The sequence below is a fragment of the Pantherophis guttatus genome, chromosome 2 (genome assembly GCF_059756535.1).
Source record: "Pantherophis guttatus breed Tessera chromosome 2, ASM5975653v1, whole genome shotgun sequence".
Classification (NCBI taxonomy): domain Eukaryota; kingdom Metazoa; phylum Chordata; class Lepidosauria; order Squamata; family Colubridae; genus Pantherophis; species Pantherophis guttatus.
In genome coordinates this window covers 25,330,676-25,351,068 of record NC_142064.1, presented here as the reverse complement: position 1 = coordinate 25,351,068, position 20,393 = coordinate 25,330,676, and positions in this window count along the sequence as shown.

Sequence of the window (20,393 nt, the reverse complement as noted above, 5' to 3'; positions counted from 1 at the left end):
TAATCAAATAGAATATCAGTTTGTAACCAGCTGAAGTATACTCAGTTCTTAAATTATAGTCTCTGGCTGACCAAATCTAAATATATCATACAGACCCAGAATGGCTGCAAGGTTAATGAACAATTAATCTTGATTTTTAAATGTTCCTCTTGAAATACTTAATTTTAAGTAAGCCACAATTTATGGCTAAAAGTCTCGGAAGGATGCAGGTAAGATTATAGGGAGTATATTTAGATTAATCATCCAAAGGGTTGTGGTGTTTTCATGCAAACATGTTAATAGAATCCATTCATATTTTTCTTCAGAACTTCTACTTTCTCTGAAGAAGCTTCTTGGATGAGAAGCGAAACATCTTGAAAAGAAAAAACAAGAAATCCAGTTGTCTCCTGAAAAAGCACATTTGGGACAACCATGACCTGGATGACTGAGAATCTCTACAGAGATTCACAATTTGGGATGAACACCCTTTGAATGGTGTGGGAGTAGGAATGGATTTCCATAGAAAAATTGCAGACTACAGGAACCAGGAGCATTACTCAGGTGACCCTGAGGACACAGATAAACCTCCAAATGCTCCAGCGACCCTCCAAAAGGATGCAGATTACCAGCTGTCTGCAAGGAATATAAATCCTTCCATTCCCCACTGTCCTGTCAGACCTGAAGAAGCTTCTTGGATGAGAAGCGAAATGACTTCAAAAGAAAAAACAAGAAAGTCCAGTTGCCTCCAGAAAAAGCACCTTTGGGTTCTACTTTCTCTGTCTTTTTAATATCAGGGCCAATTCCTGAAACAGGGTGGGGAAAATCCAGCCTTGTCTGGATCATGCTGATTCTGGCTCAAAGCATTATTTGTAAATACTCTCAAAAATTTCTCAAAGACAGCAACGAAGACAAACAGAGAAGCAGTGTGGAGAGATAGTTGAGTTGTCCTGGTAGTTTTCTGAGTGAAGGGAGCCATCCGAGACTTAACAGTTCATTCTATCAAGTCTCGACTAGCAGCAGGCTATTCAAAAAAAAAAAAAAGGACTTAAAAATCTATTAATGATAAGAGCAAGAGAATACCTGTAGAGACATTGAGTGACATTTCTGAGAAGGCTTTTAATGTTTAGCAATGAAGCACTGGAACAAAGGGGAACATCCAAAGCCAAGAATAGCTTTAGCAGAGCTGAAGCAGATCCCAATTCAGACAAACAGCCACAAAGCACTTTATGGGCTAGCAAATAATATAATACTATATGAACTTAGCCATCATTCACTCTGGACTTCCACTTGGATTTTTTTTTAATTTATTTATATGGGAAGTTGCTTTGCAACACAAATTGCAGCTAGCGCAAATTATTCATCAATAGAACCGAATCAGAAATAGATAGAAGTATTTTCATCATCAGGTACCTGGACAGGCAAGATGCAGGCTATGGGCCAAATATTCCCATGTTTCTCTTGAGATTGTATGATCAAAATTATATGATTTTCACCTTATTCAGTGATTTTCACATCATTTTCTGGGATATGATTTTTAAAATTATTATTCTAAAACATTCTGCCGTAAGGGCTAAAATGGATGCATATAGCCTTTTCACACCTAAAATTCATGTGATGCAGTGGTGGGCTGTCCCCGATTTGGACCGGTTCGCAAGTGTTGTGACCCAGGCCCAAATAGTTAGTATTAAATGCAAACAGTTAGAAAACAAACAGACTTTATCAGAACAGTCCAAACTAAATTAAAGCAAATTCTTCAAAACACCATTCCTCAGTTTATCACCGACCTTGGTATAATTAGGCAAACTGCCAAAGGCTTTTCTTGGCAAAAGTTCAGAAGCAGAAGACGCTGAAAAGAAATGAATACAGTGAAACAAGAAACAATTCTCTCAATGTTGTTTTCCGCCAAAGAGGCCAAGAGCCTTATGGGAGGGGCCAATTATCTCTTGGCCCTACTCCTGAGTCATCCTCTCTGCTTTATCTGCTCCTGCCTTCCAGCAGCTCTTCTCATACATGCACTAGGAACAGGCTCCTCCTGTTCCTTTGCCTCTCTACTGTCAGCCTCTGGAGGCTCCGAAGTCCGCACATCACTCCCCGATGGCCCTGGCCCCAACTCTGCCTCCGATGCAGAGCCCTCATCCAGACCTTCCCCAGCCTCCAGGATTGGCCCATGTTCTTCCTCAGCCTCATCGCTGTCTTACTCCGCTGCCAGCTCCGCAGGCTGCTGGCAGACCACAACAGCAAGAACCAGTAGTAAAACCTGCGGGAGGCTCCGCCCACTGACCCAGACATTAGGTGACCTGCACATGCACAGAAGCTTCTGCATTCGAACTTCTGCAATGAGAACTGGTAGTAAAGGTAAGTAAAATCCACCCCAGATGTGATGTGACAGTGTGATATAGTGGTATGAGGTTAGATTAGGATTGGGAAAACTCAGGTTGAAATCCAATTTCAGTCATGGAAACTCATTCAGTGTCCCTTAGCCAATCCTTCTTCACTAGACTTGTGGGGATAAATGGAAGTATCCAAGTTAGATTCCTTATACTTTTTGAAAAATAAGGATTTTTGTGTATGTGTTTCTTTGTGTGTGTGTGTATGTGCCTTTGAGTCATTACTTGCTGAGACTGGTCCCCGCAAAATGTTGGCATGATGTTTTGAAAGTGGCTTGCCATTGCTTGCTTCTTAGGGCTGAGAGTGAGTGACTGGCCCAAGGTCACTCAGATGGCTTCATGCCCCAGGCAGGACTAGAACTCACAGTCTCCAGATTTCTAGCCTGATGCTTTAGCCACTACACCAGTGGTGGGTTTCAAAAAATTTTACTATCAGTTCTGTGGGTGTGGCTTGTGGGTGTGGCATGGCTTGGTGGGCACGGCTTGGTGGGCATGGCAGGGGAAGGATACTGTAAAAACTCCATTCCCTCCCCATTCCAGGGGAAGGTTAATGCAAAATTTCCATTTCCTCCCAATCAGCTGGGACTTGGGAGGCAGAGAATAGATGGGGGTGGGGTCAGTCAGAATTTTTACTACCGGTTCTCTGAACTACTCAAAATTTCTGCTACCGGTTCTCCAGAACTGGTCAGAACCTGCTGAAACCCATCCCTGCACTACACCAAACTGCCTCTCAAGATTTGGTATAAATCTAACTGATTAATTAAAGCTTATAGATTTTCCCCATAAAAGCAGGACAAAAATTCAATTGTTACCACTCCATCACTGGATGACTAGCAACACAAATACCTTTTTGTATTGAGAAGGGGAATTTTATTTTAGTTTTTCATTCTCTGGTGGTGTGTTGCTAATCATCCAGTGACAGAGTGGTAAGAATTGAATTTGGATTGGATTGAATTGAAAATGACTATTTCGTCATTTGATCTATCTGTGATAAATAATGTAATCCTGTGCATAGATTTTAAATCTGTACAGGCACTGATACACGTAGATTTAAATTTTAGATAAAGATAAAGGTTCCCCTCGCACATATGTGCTAGTCGTTCTCTAGGGGGCGGTGCTCATCTCCGTTTCAAAGCCAAAGAGCTAACACTGTCTGAAGACATCTCTGTGATCATGTGGCTGGCATGACTAAATGCCAAAGGTGCACGGAATGCTATTACCTTCCCACTAAAGGTGGTCCCTATTTTTCTACTTGCATTTTTTACGTGCTTTTGAACTGTTAGGTTGGCAGAAGTTGGGACAAGTAACGGGAGCTCACCCCATTATGCGGCACTAGGGATTCGAACTGCTGAACTGCTGACCTTTCGATTGACAAGTTCAGCATCTTAGCCACTAAGCCACCACATCCCTAGATTTAAATTTTATCTATAAGTAAAATAATAACAGCTAAACTGGATAATTATGTTGTATCTTGCCAAAGTAAGAGATGTATAGGGCTTTTATAAAGACAGCTTGTTTGCAAGCTATATTTTTGGTAGGTTTCTGTTGAGATTTCTTTGACTCAAGAAGCTTTTATTATATTATCATTTTTCATTACTGTTTGAAAGAAAATATACAGGAAAAGAGCTGTGTTAAATTGTTATTTTTATATGCCAATTATAGTTTGATTTGTAATGCTAGATGACTTGGAGATTTGATAATACTTTAATTTAGTTCCTTGGAAGAAGGTTTTGAGAGCTATATAATGTTCTGCAATGTAATGGAAATATCTAGATTTTTTTTATCAATGGTGAGGGGATAGGAGACAAAATAAAAACAAAAATAGTACTGTACTTGAAAATGTTTACAGTTTTGGTAATGGTGAAATTGTACTTGTTTTTCAAGGATCACAAAGGATTTCAAGAATCAAAATTATGCTGCCTTTTCCCCAGGGGTGAAATCCAAAATTTTTCCCTACTGGTTCTGTGGGCGTGGCTTGATGGACGTGGCAGGGGAAGGATATTGCAAAATCTCCATTCCCACCCCACTCCAGGGGAAGGATACTGCAAAATCTCCTTTCCCTCCCCTCCTGGGGGAAGGATATTGCAAAATTTCCATTCTCGGCCCACTCTGGGGCCAGCCAGAGGTGGAATTTGCCGGTTCTCTGAACTACTCAAAATTTCCGCTACCGGTTCTCCAGAACCTGTTAGAACCTGCTGGATTGCACCCCTGCTTTCCTACCCACCCTAAGATTAGCATTGTTCTTCAGCCTGTATGGTAGATTGGGTGGGGGTGGGGGACGACATGTCTTTGTTGTCATTGTTATAGATTTTGACAATAAAAGAAATTGTTTCCCCTTTCTAATTAGATAGCTAAAGATACAAAACAGCAAGTTGCAGTCTCTAGTCTCTCATTTCTACTTTCTCTTTCTCTTCCAAACCAGTAATATGCATCTTATGTATCGACATAACCAGTAATCACTTTCAATTGTAGAACTGTTAAATTTTGTGTTAAAGTGTTCCAATTTTGTTTTAATCTAGACTGTGGCAGTTTGCATATAAAATATGCATAATAATAAAGTATGATAACACTTTCTAGAATTTTCAGACATTCCAATACCGTCACATCTAGATCTCCTTCCCTTCCCTTCCCTTCCCTTCCCTACCCTTCCCTACCCTTCCCTTCCCTTCCCTACCCTACCCTACCCTACCCTACCCTTTCCTTTCCTTTCCTTTCCTTTCCTTTCCTTTCCTTCCCTTCCCTTCCCTTCCCTTCCCTTCCCTTTCCTTCCCTAACCTTCCCTTCCCTTCCCTTTCCCTTCCCCTTCCCTTCCCTTCCCTTCCCTTTCCTTTTGAAATGTTGTATGGTAAAACCAGCTTTTTTTTTGCAACGTCCACTTCCTTCCATTCATAATAAATGAAAAATTATTAAGATCAAAGCCATCAAAATAGGAATTGTCCGCAGAATTTATGAATGAATAGCAAGGCATGTGTAAATATAGCTAGTGACTCATCAAAATGAGCAAAAGTCGTAGTTGAATTAAGCATGGTTAAACATCATGGCAGGTCACAGTAATTCAAATTCTTTTATGAAATGAAACAACTGCAGAGGAGGAATACAAGAGAAAGGTTATTTGTTATGTTCCTTTCTTGCTGAAGTCTCATGAGAAGGATAAATCAAATTCTACAGTACAAATGTTATAAGGAGTTATCAGACTCTGATGCCCTTAAAAAAGTTGTAAGCCTCACTCAAGAAAGAAAATGGAAACCTACACTTTTAGACTGTGGAACAATCATTACGGCCCCAGATCACACTCTGACTTTTTGACCAACAGATCTGTCAGCAGTGCTTTGTCTCAACTCTCTGTACAATTCTAATAATTACTTGGAAATACTTGAGTAAATTACTTCCTATTATTCTGGTAAATGGAGCTTCTGAGACTTCTGCCTTTCCAAGCTAACAGAGATTACAGAAAAGGCATTCTGCGAAGACCTCTGGTGGTAAAGAAGCAGTAATGCTTCTTTACTTGGGGAGAGAAAGATTTGATATCAGAATAGAGCTAGAAAGGACCTTAGAGATCTTCTAGTCCAACCCCTTGCTCAAGTAGGAGACCCTATACCATTTCAGATAGCTGGTTGTCCAGTCTTTTATTAAAAACCTCCAGTGATGAAGCACCTAAGACTTCTGAAGACAAACTATTCCACTGGTTAATTGTCCTCACAATTAGGACAATTGTTGTTTGTTGTTAGTTGTGAAGTCATGTCTGACCCATCGTGACCCCATGGATAATGTTCCTCCAGGCCTTCCTGTCCTCTACCATCCTCTGGAGTCCATTTAAGCTTACGCTGACTGCTTCAGTGACTCCATCCAGCCACCTCATTCTCTGTTGTCCCCTTCTTCTTTTGCTCTCAATCTTTCCCAGCATTAGGCTCTTCTCCAGTGAATCCTTGCGCGTGGCGTGGCATGGCTTGGTGGGCGTGGCAGGGGAAGGATACTGTAAAATCTCCATTCCCTCCCCACTCCAGGGGAAGGTTACTGCAAAATCCCCATTTCCTCCCAATCAGCTGAGACGTGGGAGGCAGAGAGTAGATGGGGGTGGGGCCAGTCAGAATTTTTACTACCGGTTCTCCGAACTACTCAAAATTTCCGCTACCGGTTCTCCAGAACTGGTCAGAACCTGCTGAAACCCACCTCTGAGTTACTGTCAGAATCATGTTAATCTCTCCTTTCATTTTCTAGGGATGCATTATTTTTAAAAAAATTTTTTACTTTCACTGGAAACCTTGCTCCTTTCTACCGTACATCGGAACACTATTTCCAAATGTACATGGCCTGCAATGCCATTAATGAAAATAAAAAGAGCAAGCAATCCCTATCATATACTCATTCCCTATAATAAATTACTCATTCATCTCTGAAAGGAAGCTGGTGAATTGCATAATCAGAAAAGAAGAATGTCACTTTTATATATAGTATATTTGCCTTCATTCGTGAGAAGAATGACACTTTCCTAAAGTCCATCTAGAGGGTCAAAAGCTCCTTTTGGGGTCCATCTCCCACTGCCAGATCTCCCCTTACCCAAGTCTAAAGTAGAAATGATATTGGCAGGTTCCAGGAATTCAATTAAGCTGCCATTTCAGGCGTAAGAGAGAGGCATCAGGTACAGTCATCAAGTTCAATTGTCTATAGTCTACCAAATCATAGGCTCTTTCATCATTGCCAGCAGAAAAGTCAGTGAACTGATAGAAGGCTTGATTAGTTTTAACTTGAGCATGTCCTTCACCTTTGTTCTTATGTATACTGAAAGGAAGAAAAAAAAGAAATGTAAAAAAAGTTTATGTCCTTAGCTATTGGGGGGGGGGGGGCAAACGAAAGAAGTTTGAAGTCTTTCTTGATTTCTACCCAAGAAATTGTTTGCCCCAATTTAGGCCGAGATAGCATACATGGCTTTAAATGTACATTTCGAGCTGCCTATATATTCTAGCTGTATTGACTTCTTTGCAGTTTTGTTCTTCTCTTTATTCCTCACCGCTGTCTGGAAAATGGACACAATTAGTTCCATCTTGGCTAAAGCAGGTATGAGAAGCAAGAGGAATTAAAGGGACCAGTAGAGAAACAGAACAGAGCAATTAGAGATGTAAAAGAAACATATATAGCACATTATTTTTCAATGAAAATGCTACCCTTTGCCAAAGCTAATTCTATCGTGACATCAGCAGCGACAAATATTGGCTACATCATCCCATCTACCAAATTCTTATGGTAGAGAATGGAGGAAGGATCACCTGGTGGCCTACTCTCCCTCTCTATTTTGCTACTAAAAGGGTTAAAGCTGGAACAACAGCTAATGGCTGTTCTCTTTGCGACAGTCCAGGGTAATTACTAACCAGTGTTGTTTCCAGCAATTCTGGAAGCTCTGTGCCTTTTGACAGAAACAGAGATAATTCTTGCTTGTAGTTGATTCCATTTTTCTTTTTTTTTAAAAAGTTTTTTATTTTCAAAAAACAAAAACAAAACACAACATAAAAACTATTAGCATTCCATACAATCAAAGACAGTGTAACAGTCGGTGTCATTTTTTGTGCTCCTCCTTTCTTCAATTTATCACTAAACATGCTAACTTATTTTCAAAAAATTTCAACATCCATTTATATCATAATTATTTCCAATTCTTATTCTCTATCCATTGATAAAATAGATCCCATATCAAATAATATTGTCTATCTTCCTGTTCTCTTATTTCAAATGTCAATTTGCTCATTTCAGCACATTCCATCATTTTCTTAATAATTTCTTCATCATTAGGTAATTTTTCTCCTTTCCAGTTTTTAGCAAATACAATTCTGGCTTATAGTTGATTCCATTTTTCAAGTGAACAACTTTTGAAAAACTCCTTGCTGGCGTTTAATACATAAACATCAAGCTATGTTTTTGCTAGCTAAATAGTATGTTAATATATTTGTAAAAATTTATTCCCCCCCCCACCCCCATACTCTACACAAGAGCAGTTAGACTTCTATACCGCTCCAAAGTGCTTTACAGCATTCTTAAGCGGTTTGCAACATCAGCATATTGCCCCAAACAATCTGGGTTCTTATTTTACCAACTTTGGAAGGATGGAAGGCTGAGTCAACCTTGAGCCAGTCAGGATCGAACTCCTGGCAATGGGCAGAATTTGCCTGCATTATTACATTCTAACCACTGCATCACCATGGTTCATTGGTTAAAATATAAATACCAGATCTCTGTGAAATATGCCTGCTTTGCCTGGTGTTGTACATTGGCCACTGAGAAAATACAGGTAGTCCTCAACCTATAACAGCTCACTTAGTGACTGTTCAAAGTTACAATGGCACTGAAAGAAGTGACTTATGACCATTTTTCACACTTATGACCACTGCAACGTCTCCATGGTCATGTGATTTACATCCTTGATAACTGATTCACTTTTATGACAGTTGCAGTGTCCCAAGGTCATGTGATCATTTTTTGCAAACTTCTGACAAGCAAAGTCAATGGGGAAACCAGATTCATTTAACAACTTTGTTATTAATTTAACAATTGCAGTGATTCATTTGACAAATGTGGCAAAAAAAAAAATAGTAAAATGGGGCAAAACTGACTTAACAAATTTTTCACTTCGCAACATAAATCTGGGGCTCAATTTTGGTTGTAAGTTGAAGACTACCTGTACAGCCCTCTCTATGTTTCAGTGGTTAATTGGAAAAATAGCTTCTGGACATAAAAGAAAGCTTTTTCCCCTCCTCAAGCAAGACCCTTTCATTGCTTAGAAGCAGGAGAGGGAAAACTTAATCCTTCAATAATTGGCAAAACCCTAAAAAATACCCACGTTCTGGGAATAATCATTGACAATGGAGATAACATATATGTATATACATTTTATATGTAAAATATGTATATTTTAAAGGACACCTCTGCACTGTGATGTGACAGAATTGTATAATTTAAATACATTTGCAACATTTACCAGGGCTGGATCCAGACAAAGGGAAATGAACATGTTGCAATATTTTCAGGATCAGACTCAATAAGATCAACAAGAGTTAAAGATTTAACTATATATTCTTTTATTTACATTAGGCATTCTATATTCACTGAATATTCACAGATAGAAGCGAGGGAAATGGTGTAGGTAGCTCCTTATATATACAATGGGTGGAGCTATATGTGGGAGTGGTGAATTATGAATACATTAAGAAGTGAAGAATAAGTTAACCCCTGATACCCTGTCTGTACACTATTTACACATTGGAGAATAAGGCATTTACATCTGACAAATCCCCCTCTAAATGCCGATTCGTTATACAACACCAGTTACATTCAGATTCAGGACAATACAAAACATACAACTTAGAGGTTAAGTATTTATGCTGTTTAGAAGGTAAAGGCTTCGTTAATATATCAGCTAATTGTTCTGAAGTGTCGCAATGCACTGCTTTAATAAATCCATCCTGAGATAATTGTCTCACATGTTTAAATTTTATATCTATATGTCTGGACCTTTGTCCAATGGCATCAGATCTAGATATTTCAATGGCTGCTTTATTGTCTTCATGCATAACAAAAGGCAGAGCAGGTTTTTTCCAGACATCTGAAATTAAATCATTAAACCATACAAGATTATTTGCGGCCTTGGATAAACAAACATATTCCGCTTCTGTTGTTGAAGTAGCCACTAGTTCTTGTTTATCAGTGTACCAGTAAACTGGACAGTCATTTAAGAGAAATACATAACCAGATGTGCTTTTTCTGCATGAGGTGTCTCCAGCCCAATCTGCATCTGCATAACACGTAAGCTTTGGTTCTTTAATATCATTAGGTTCTAACATTAAACAAAAGTCTAGTGTACTTTTTAAATATCTTAAAATTCTTTTAACAGCTTCCCAGTGGTACATTGTTGGTTTGCTGACATGCCTAGATAATAAATTGAGTGGTAAAGCGATGTCCGGTCTAGTCCAATTAGATATGTAAAGGAGTGAACCTATGATTGATCTATAGAATGTATTGTCCTTGAACTCGGGAGAAGATTCATCAGAATTCCTTAGAAAGTCAGTTTGCATAGGGGTATCACAAGGTTTGGCATTGTTTAAGTTGCATTTATTTAAAAGATCTATGATCTTATCTCTCTGGGTAAGTTTGAATCCCCTTTTTGTCTTATTAATTTGGACACCAAGGTATTTGTTTACCTTGCCTAAAGATTTCAATGAGAAATGTTCATTTAGTTTAGTTACAAAAGTTTCTCTTCTTTCTTTATGTTTTCCTATGTATAAAATGTCATCCACATAAATCAATACAAATTCAATGTAATCATCACCCCTGTTGACAAAGAAACAATTATCAGCAGTGGTAGCGTTGAAGTCCATGGTCTTAAGTACTTTTACTAAACAATCATACCACCATTTACCAGATTGTTTTAGCCCGTATAAACTCTTGTTTAACAACCAAGTCTCATTTCTGTTTGTGTATGGACTATGAGGTGCTCTTACGTATATTTCTTTATCTAATTTTGCGTGTAGGTACGCAGTCTGTATGTCATATTGGAATACATCTAGATTGAGTGCTGAAGCTACCACTAGAGCTGTTTTGACACTCTCTGTTCTTACAGTGGGGGAATACGTGTCAGTATAGTCCTCTGGATATTTCTGTGCATAACCCTGTGCAACCAATCTAGCTTTGTATAGAGTATTTCCTCCCTCTAAATTCTTAATTTTATATATCCATCTGGTACCAATAATTGTCTTATCTTTAGGTGCAGATGCAGGTGTAAACACATTTAGTCCTTGTAAACTTTCCATCTCTTTCTTCATTGCTAATTCCCATTTTTCTTTTTCTTCGTGAGGAAGTTTTAACACTTCCTCGTATGTATTGGGTGTTGTTGGTTCACCATTCATGTGCATTACATAATCCTTGTATTTATTTGGCATTTGATTTCTGGTGTTTCTAATGATTTTCTCGGGTTTACTATCGTTATCATGCAAATATCTTGCTTCCTTTTTTGTTAGTGTGTCTGTCTTTATTTTGAGTTGGCTATTTGTCCAAGTTTTGGTTTTGTTTTTATATTTGTTGATATTTTGTTTTTCTATGGTCCCTTTCTCATGAGATTTTGTATCTTCATGTTTATTTGGGAATATCTCATTAAGATGTAATTTAGACCAGTTAGCTTGTTCATGGAACACAGCTGTTCTGGAGACTATAAATTTGTTGTTACTATCAATGAATCTGTATCCTTTAGTGCCAGTCTCATATCCCATAAATCTGAGTCTCCTGGACACATTTTCTCCCTTTCTTCTTAATTGTTTAGGTATGTGTACGTCTGCTGTGACTCCAAATATATGCATGTGTGCTAATTTTGGTTTTCTATTATACATCACTTCATATGGTGTCTTATTTATAATGCTGGACCATGTTCTATTTTGTGTGTAATTTGAATAATGTAAGGCTTCTGACCAGAATTGTTTGCTTAAGCCAGCATCTTCCAATGTGCATCTAATCATGGTTTGTAATGTGGAATTTTTTCTCTCTGCAATCCCGTTTTGGAACGGAGAAAATGGACTAGATGTGTAATGTAACATTCCTTTGTCTTTTAACCATTGTGAGAATTCTTTAGACATGAATTCGCATCCTCTGTCTGTCATAATTTGTTTTATTTTGATGTTGTGTTGTGTTTCTATGCGTTTGTAAAATTCTTTAAATTTTTGAAATGTTTCATCTTTGTGTTTTAATGTGTAAACAAATCCATAGCAGCTATAATCGTCCACTATTGTCAGGAAGTAACGTTTCCTATAAGTGATTGATGGGGTTAATGGACCAACTAAGTCCATGTGTACTAAATCAAAAATTTTGTTAGTTGATCTGGTAGATTTTTTTGGCCTGGGACTAGTTTTTAGTTTTGTAGATTTACATACTGAGCATTCCAGATAATTTTCACAATTTTTTATTTTAACACCTTCTGCGTGTTCAGTCATTTTTTGCACTACAGGAAAACTGGCATGTCCTAACTTCCTATGCAATATGTGAGCACACTCATCATGAATTGGTTTGCCTATCTTTGGCTTCTTATCGTTGTGTGCATCTGTGTGATCATGAGATATTTTACATTCATCATTGTCACTGTTGCTAACATTCTCATCATCTATTTCAATACAATCTTCCATATTTGAATCAATGTTATGTAACCATTTTTCTTTTGTTATTAGGTAAGGTAGTCCTCCTTTAGTCACCACAGTGCCTACATTTATTTTATTCTTTTCCAAAGTTGCCTTTCCTTTTGAAAAGACAATGTTAATGTCAGAATCTCTGCTTAGTTTTATGGCACTTAATATGTTATGAGGTATTTCAGGTATTAGTAATACCCCCTCTATTTTTCCTAAACCAGGCAAGGTTACATTTCCTCTACCTAATACTTGAACCTTCTCTTGGTTAGCTACCTTAATTACAAATTTATCTTCTGCAAATGAAGACAATATACTTTTGTTATTAGTGGTGTGATTAGTTGCTCCAGAATCAATAAGCCAATTATTGTTCTCACTTTGTTGTGTGTTAGTGTTGTCTTGTTTATTTAATCCATTCAGTGAACCAGACTTTCTATCCTTTGAATTGTCTCTGCCCCCTCTATTCTCTCTGTGATTTGGTGGGCTCCTGTATCTATGCCTTTCTATGGAAGGCTGTCTATAATCGTATTTGTTTCTGTATCCTGATCTATATCTTTCTTTTAAGAATTTTGGGCAATCTCTTCTATTGTGTTCCCTGGATCCACAATTATGACATTTAAATGTTCCACTATATTTTTCTTGGAAAGCTACTTTCCTATATGGTTTATGTTCTGTGTGATTGTTAGAACGATTCCTTCTAGAATTATCTTCTGTTATCAATTTGTTAGATAGACTTTCTATGGATAAATACCCTAGATTGATTGTGTCTAAATGTGACATAAAATTGTCCCATGATGGATCAAGTGAGTTGATAATGACACTTTTCATTGTTTGGTCTGAAATCACCTCCCCCCTCAAATGCAGTTCAGCTCTTATTTTGTTCAAAGATATTAAATGTTCACTTATGGAAACCCCTGGTTTTATCCTAGATGAAAAGAAGTCTTTAGATATCCTTGTGGTGGTGGCTACACTGTCACTGTGAAACAAATTAAACATGCATTGAATAATTTCTGTAACAGTCAAATTTGGCTTAATGCTGTGATACATTGCAGGAGACACACTAGATATTATTAAGAAAAAAGCTCTATGGTGTAAACAATCTATTTTTAGTGTCCAAGGTCTTTTTGGGGGACTAGTGATAAAAAACAGTAAGTTTTCCTTCATAAAGACAACCTGGAGCTGTTGATACCATTCTTGTAAATTAATGCCATCAACCCTTAGTTTTGGGAAGTCACTGGGTAAATTTCCGACATTATTGGGTCCATTACTTACAACCTGAGGTAGTCCGTGGTCTCGTAAATGCAGAAAATTGCAAAATGGCGTGGGGATGCTCGCTACGAGTCTGCATGATCTTCTCTCCTGTTCATGTCTTCCCGGATCGTCAGCGTAGTTTCGCGCATGCGCGTTGCTCATTTCTTCTTCGGCGGCGTCGTGGAAGGTTCTCCTCATTGCGGCTTGCTCGCTCTGCTCTTCTTCAGATGAGTCGGTCTCTGGTTCGACTTTGGGGGTTCTGGCGACGGTGGCTGTTCTTCCTCTTCTATTGAGAGCGTTGGTGCTTGCTTCGGTCTGCGGCGTAGGGCGGTATCGGCAGGGCTCTCTGGGTTCCGGCGTCAGCGCTCTAGTAGTCAGGATGGGAGCGGGCAGGTCTTGAGGCATTGGCTTGCTCGTTCGCTTTTTTGGTGTCTTTTTAGTAATTTTCAGTTTTGGCCCAAATGCAGCAAAGAGCGTTTTCATCGCTGATTTTATTTGGTGTTTTGTTGGATCTTCCTCGCTTTCTGGTTCTGATTCTTCTGAGGTGTTTGAATCTTCCTTTTCGTTTTCGTTGTCTGATAATATTTTTCGCGCCAGAAATTTTGAATTGAGCTTGCTGATTGGTTCTGTTTCGTTCATCTTGGAGGCCGGTTGAAACCAAGATGGCCGCCATTCAAATTTTTGCGCGGGATCATCGTTTTTCTTCTTTGTAATGATTTTCTCCGCAGTCATATTACTCACTATTTTTGGATCTTTGGGTTTTTCATTGATGATGTTTTTCTCTCTCGCTGCTCCGCTGTTCTTCAGCATATCTTGGAGGTTCGCGATGAGGCTTTCATCATTCTTCTGGCTTTTTAATAGTTTTAATATCTCTGACCTGAGTTCGTTATTTTCTATTTCGATTTCCTCCTGGTCATCAATTATTTCTTCGTCTTCAGTGGTGTATTCTTCGGATTCTCTCGAAATTGCATTGGTGGATTCGTTGATTATTTCTTGTTCCGTTTCCATTTCTTTGCTGTAGGCCCTGGTGTTGGGCCTATCTTTCTTAGACATTTTAAAGCTTTTTATTGAGTCAATTAACCATCCTCTGCTACCAGTTTGTTGCAATATTTTCAGGATCAGACTCAATAAGATCAACAAGAGTTAAAGATTTAACTATATATTCTTTTATTTACATTAGGCATTCTATATTCACTGAATATTCACAGATAGAAGCGAGGGAAATGGTGTAGGTAGCTCCTTATATATACAATGGGTGGAGCTATATGTGGGAGTGGTGAATTATGAATACATTAAGAAGTGAAGAATAAGTTAACCCCTGATACCCTGTCTGTACACTATTTACACATTGGAGAATAAGGCATTTACATCTGACAGAACATCTGCAACTGCAGCATTGCCAGGTATTTTAATAGCAAGTGTAAATATCTATAGAATAGAATAGAATAGAATAGAATAGAATAGAATAGAATAGAATAGAATAGAATAGAATAGAATAGAATAGAATAGAATTTTATTGGCCAAGTGTGATTGGACACACAAGGAATTTGTCTTGGTGCATATGCTCTCAGTGTACATAAAAGAAAAGATACGTTCATCAAGAATCATAAGGTACAACACTTAATGATAGTCATGGCTATCTATCTAGATTCTATTACTGACTAAGAATCCAGTGATGATTGTAGGGATGTTGGTAGGAAAGAAAACAATGCTAGAACAATGCTTCTGAACTTTAAGATGTGTAGACTTCAAGTCCCAGAATTCCCCAATCAACAATTCTGAGCGTTGAGGTCCACACATCTTAAATTTCCTGAGGTGGAGAACTACTGCTTTAGACTTTAGCAGCCACAACAAACTTAAATAATTGTTTAAAGAGGTTCTTTTTTTGGGAGACACACACAAAAATCCAGCAGATCATCAATCATATTATCAAGCCACCATCTTGACTTTTTTTGACCATGCCCTGCAGACATCCCTGTTCTACAGCTTATACTATTGTGCTTCATATACTTCAATAGTATAAGTACAACTATTAACCTCCACATTGTTCTTCAGAGCATTTGGTGTGACTCATTCTTGAAGTCTGCTGGTTGCCTTTAAAATGTGAAAATGCAGCTGTCTAAAATAAAACAAAAAAAGCTGACATAATATTTCATAGTGCCCTTAACCAGAGCTGACTGGGCAAAAAAACGGATATTATACCAAAATATGGGAAAAACAATGGAATGAGTTGTAAAGGCCAAATAAGTCTAAGTACTGTACAGTTGTCATTTATTCATACATCAAGTAGATATATTTTAATCCCGGTTAATCTCAGTTATTTGGAAACAGTTTATTGGGTAAAATGTAAACATGCAAAACAGCATCTACTTAATTGCAAATGTATCTCTGTTTTGGGAAAATGGGGCAAATCCATTTTTAACCTATATTTTTGTGCTTTGTTTGTCAAATTAATACCCAGCTTAATAAAGATTCTGGGCAGCCTACAGTATTAGAAAGAGTAAAAACATTAAAACAAAACAAAAAAGAATGAATAAATGATCCAGACAGAACATATTCGGTATATCAACAAAAAAAAAAAAAAAATCCTATAAGGGATAGTCACCTTAACCTAAACAGGTTTTCAAAGTCTTTTTAAATATTATCAAAGTGAGGTCCACATGGATATACTAATGAAAGTAGCTATTCACTTTTGCATAAATACAAAATCATTTTCATACCCTTTGTGAAGGAAGGAAGGAAGGAAGGAAACGGATTCACCAACATGCTGATTACTCATGTGTCTTGTTTGGTTTTTGCTTCACCTGTTTTGCAAATCCAACCAAATGATTCATAAATCACAATTTATGGCTTAGTACAGGGGTCAGCAACCTGCGACTCTGGAACCGCATGTGGCTCTTTCACCCTTCTGCGGCGGCTCCCTGTCACAACCGTCAATGTGCGACACCCGCCAGCACGCAATTTATTGAGCTTTTCAACCCCCGGTAGGTCAACCATGGATAAATCCAAGAAAAGAAAAGTTTCAGAAGAAAACAGAACATTTAATTCAACTACTTATGCTAGTTTTGTGGCTGCTCAAAAAATAGTCAGGCATGGGAAGGGTTTTGTGGTTCCCTGTGTTTTCTTTTCTGTGGGAAATGGGTCCAAATGGCTCTTTGAGTGTTTAAGGTTGCAGACCCCTGGCTTAGTAGAATGTGTGAACCAAACACTATAGCTTCTTCCATAAACCCAGGTGGAAAAAACAGTGGAGGAGTGCAAGCTTTTCTTTGGATATTTGGGACGGTTCTGCAATTATAAAAATATCATCCCAAAGGTTGCACTTCTGGGAGCAAGGAAGTTACTAAAGCAGGCAGGCTTAAAATCTTTTTGGACATGACAATACTTTTATACTCCTTGCAGTGAAATTTAAAAGCAATCCTTTTTGCTGGTAATTCATGTTTTGTTAAATTACTCTGTGGCAGGGGTGTTTGCTGAATTGTTGTTGCTTCTTTTTCTCCTTTCTCTTCTCTAATTATAGGGACTGTATGCAGAAAGCCAAAATCCCTTTGTTATTCTTGCATTTCATTTCAGCTACTGCTGAATTATTTGTCATTTGCAAATGACAAAGAAAGTACAGGTACAATTTCAAAACAATGGTGTCATCACCATGATAGGTTTTGAGCTCAGATATCCAAACCTCTGCTGTTATTTATTGTGCTGAGGGCCATGTTTGCATTACAGACTAAGAATATATTTTGGGGATATCCCCAGACTCTGTCACTTTGATTAAAGAACAAAGAATCCTATTTATGTCATGTGTTAGATGAGCCCATGTATTTTCTGGAAGTTGGGATCATTCTTGTCCAGCTGGTTTTGAAAGAAGATGTTGTAACTATTGAATGGCATATACCACAGGTGTCAAACTTGCCACGTCACATTGCTGTCACATGACATTTCGCGATGTTTTCCCATTTGTGGAGCTGGGGTGGGCAGCCTGCAAGCTGTCAGTTTGACACCCGTGGATCAGGGGTGGGTTCTACCTACCTTTACTACCGGTTCGCAACGGGGCTGCGTGTATGCACAGAAGCTTTCTCATGACATCGGGTCGAAGGGTGGAGCCTCCCGCCGGTTTTACTACCAGTTCTATAGAAAGTTTCAAGAAAACATTGTTGCAAATACACGTGTTGAAAATCCCATTTAAATCAGAATAACCATAGATAACAATTTAAAAAGCAAGATTAAAACCCACCTTTCTCCTACCGGGCATCTTCTACATTTATTGGATTACACCTTCCATCATTTTGACCTGAAATGACCTCTGGCCCTGCTGTCTTGGAGCAATTAGTATTTTAAACATATCTGGAGGGCCCCTGAGGAAGGCTGTCATAAATAATTAAGCTCCTCTAAACAAAACCACATTAAAATGTCTTCCTCAAGTAAGTGTGCAAGTATATATATTATAGTGACCTTCCACAATTTCTCATTTGACAAATTCTGTAGGATTACTGCCTGAGGAGCAAACTGTGCCACCAATGCATGATCTATTGTTCTGATTTATTATATGTTGTTTTAATATATTATATGGTCTGAAATGACCAGAGGTGTACTCCTGGGTGCCTTAGCAAATAGGCAAGCTAACTTCATATACACTACATCAGGGGGTTCTGACAGATTCTGGAGAACTGGTAGCGGAAATTTTGAGTAGTTTGGAGAACCGGCAAATACCACCTCTGGCTGACCCCAGAGTGGGGTGGGAATGGAGATTTTGCAATATCCTTCGCCCAGGAGTGGGGTGGGAATGGGGATTTTGCAGTATTCTTCCCCTGGAGTGGGCTAAAAATGAAAATTTTACAGTATCCTTCCCCTGGAGTGGGATGGGAATGGAGATTTTGCAGTATCCTTCCCCTGCCACACCCACCAAGTCACACCATGCCCACCAAGCCACACCCACAGAACCGGTAGTAAAAAAAAATTGAATTTCACCATTGCATTACATAAAGTTCTTTCTCCATAGTCTTGCCCTCCCTCCACAGTCATATGAATCTATAAAACTAGCTGGATCCCCATGCTTCGCTACAAAACTATGTGATTGGGCTTGATAAATCGACACTAACAGCTTGAATCCTCCCCTATCCTATCCCCTTCTCTCCCTCAGCCTTGCCCCACAGAAACGTCTCCTATCCTATCTCCTTCTCTTCCTCAGGCTTTCTAGCCCCTTCTCTCCATGAGGCTTGCCCCACAGAAGCCTGTCCTATGCTATCCCATTCTCTCCAGAGTTATTTTCAAGTTGGGACGGGGAGTAGAACGTCTAACTAATTAGCATCAGAGCGTGTTATAATAATATAGGAAATACTAATGCTCTGATGGTCATTTCGAAAAATCCTTTCACCTAGAAGCCAAGAGGAACATATGTGGCAAATTTCAAGTTCGTAGGCTTTATAGTTCTGGAGATTTCGTGATTAATGTGTGAGTGGTTTTTGCTTATATAGATATAGATATAGATATAGATATAGATATAGATATAGATATAGATATAGATATAGATATAGATATAGATATAGATATAGATATAGATATAGATATAGATAAAACAGAAAAGAGGTTACTGAAAATATATTGCCTTTAATCACATGCCCAGAAGAACAGGATAATTTTAATTTGGCACTCGGAATAAAGTTGGAATCTCTAGAATGTTTCTGGTGAACTTTCTAAAAATAGACCCCTATTTAAGAGAGAGAGCCATGGCCTTTGTACACATGGGGATACATTTTAAGCTTTTTCCCATAATAGTGAATTGATCCATTCAATTCCATATGGTTTACTTAAATCTGGTTGCATATCTCCAGGTTTTTAGAAATAAATATTTCACAGGGTACTGTGAAATTAGCAGGGATGGAACTCAATACCTTCTGCAAGGTTTGGACAGAAACTGATTTGAAATAAATTATTTATTGAACTGCCCTGAGAGAATTAGCCATATTTAACAATGATTACACGGTGATTATGCATAATCATATTTAACAATGATTACGCAATGGCTCAGTGGCTAAGACAGCGATCTTGTCGATCGAAAGGTTGGCAGTTCAGCAGTTCGAATCCCTAGCGCTGCGTAATGGGATGAGCTCCCGTTATTTGTCCCAGCTTCTGCCAACCTAGCAGTTCGAAAGCACTTAAAAAATGCAAGTAGAAAAATAGGGACCACCTTTGGTGGGAAGGTAAGAGCGTTTCATGCACCTTTGGCATTTAGTCATGCCGGCCATATGACCATGGAGACGTCTTCAGACAGCGCTGACACTTCAGCTTTGAACGGAGATGAGCATGACTAGCACATATGTGCGAGGAGAACCTTCACCTTTACCTTATTTAACAATGATTGCTATTTTATGAATTAAGGTTCATAATGCTTAATGTCTTTCAGGAAGACAGTGAAATTATCTTATGTGACATACTTCAGCCATCCAAATTTGTGCCGCGTTATTTCTGCTTTATCCAAGCTGGTAATTATTATGAATTCCAGTTTTTACAATCTTTAATCATGCCACCTGCAATTTATGGTCGCTACAGCACAACAAAATAAAAGATTCCAGGTTGGGAAAAGGTGAAGCCTTATTTATTCAGCATGATTGCATTCAGAGTGCTAGTAAGG